We start from the raw sequence: 1,678 nt of genomic DNA on the forward strand, positions 1-1,678 counted from the left end.
AAAAAGCATTAAATTCAGGGTTGGGCAAGAACTAAACTTTGCAAACATGCATTGAGCCAAAATAACTCCCAATTGTTGGCAACTGATTCTAACCTAAGATCTAGCCGGATCCACTTAAGGCTAAAGCTACATACACATGTCAAATCATTGTCGCCAGAGGATGAACAGTCATGTTATCTTGGGTGAATATCTGACATGTATACAGCAGTCCCCCGACATTGTTCATCAATCCTCCAAGGCATATTGGTAACAGCAGATCAGGAACACCTGTTAACTCTAATAAAAGAATGCATAGAGGGTGCTATTTACTTGACTCCCCCCCCTACCTTTTCCATAGAACAGGACAGAGCTGAATGTGAACAGTAACATCCCTTGGTATTTTTAATATAAAGGTGTATTGGTTGCATCTGTGAGAGCAGAGAACAGGTTACATGGATTGTGGTATGATTGGTTGATGGAGAAGATGCAGACTGGCTGAATAGGATGCTAAAAATAAGACTGACTCAATGGTGACCCCAAACTGGTCAACAGGTGTACAACCAGGTAAACCATTGATACCTACCAGCTATTGATTATCCACCTGTCATCCACCATGCACCCAGGGACAAATGGATTAGCCCTTTCTTTGCACAGTCAATGCCGTTCTCTGCTCTGGCCACCAATAGCATGGAGAGTTCCTCTGGTTAGGTTACATCATCAGTAAACTTTACAATCTCTTAGACTGTAAGCTCTTCGGGGCAGAGTCCTCTTCTCCCCCTGTGTCACTGTCTGTATCTGTCAGTCATTTGCAACCCCTATTTAATGTACAGCGCTGTGTAATATGTTGGCACTATATAAATCCTGTTTATTATTAAAAATATTAAAAACAAATATTGAGGTCAGATTGGGGGAGTTGCATTGATCAGAAAAAAAAACAGGTTTCCAGATCAATGTTCAATACATGTATTAATATCAATCGGGAATGTTTCTTAAGAACGCCTTCATTTTCTACTGTATTTTAGTAAGATTCTTTTTTTATAGCAAATTTAACTTTAAATCCAAAGGAAATATCAACTAGTGGATGGTCAATTAACTGCTGCTTCATTGGTGCATGAACACCTTTTTTTTAGTTAACTGCAAGTATCTAACCTAATACAACATTCTGGCATATCATAGATGGTGGAAATATGAAACATTACAAGGTTAAATAAATGGCAATCAAGTCTTTTTAAAGTATCAGATTGAAATCTATTCTGATCCAACAGTAAAAAAAGCATAAAAATTCCATCAAGACATTACCATGAAAATCATGGGCACAGCCGTAACATGTTAAAAGATTCTTTATTAGATGTAATAACATTATTATAAAAAATAATATTTCATTTCATGATAGCCGTAGAAACAAGTTGTAAATGTGACACATGATTGGATTTTACAAAAAAAAAAAAAATCTAAGAATCAATACAAACAAACATTTACACCAGACTGTTAGCCGTGTCAGTGAAGGTAATGACATTCTGCAACGTGTTAGAACGTCTGAATTCTTCGCTAACAAGTAAGTTTGCAGCGATTACACTGCGATTAGTCATAGGTGCTAAATTCATGTTGTAACTGTTTATTATATACTTGAATATTGATGAAAGCTCTATAACAAATTATATACTGATTGTAATATTTACAAAGCATAACATTCTTAAGA

The 1,678-nt window shown here is 36.0% G+C and overlaps 1 protein-coding gene across 1 annotated transcript in view; it reads right to left on the reverse strand.

Annotated features, from left to right (window-relative positions):
* Positions 1-1,301: 1,301 nt before the first annotated feature.
* Positions 1,302-1,678, reverse strand: part of CGNL1 (cingulin like 1) — a gene marked incomplete in the record, with an annotated part of 71,191 nt that continues 70,814 nt past the window's right edge. Inside the window, 1 exon segment of the mRNA XM_072402328.1 lies at positions 1,302-1,678.

Source organism: Pyxicephalus adspersus, chromosome 2 (genome assembly GCF_032062135.1).
Source record: "Pyxicephalus adspersus chromosome 2, UCB_Pads_2.0, whole genome shotgun sequence".
Taxonomy (NCBI): Eukaryota; Metazoa; Chordata; class Amphibia; order Anura; family Pyxicephalidae; genus Pyxicephalus; species Pyxicephalus adspersus.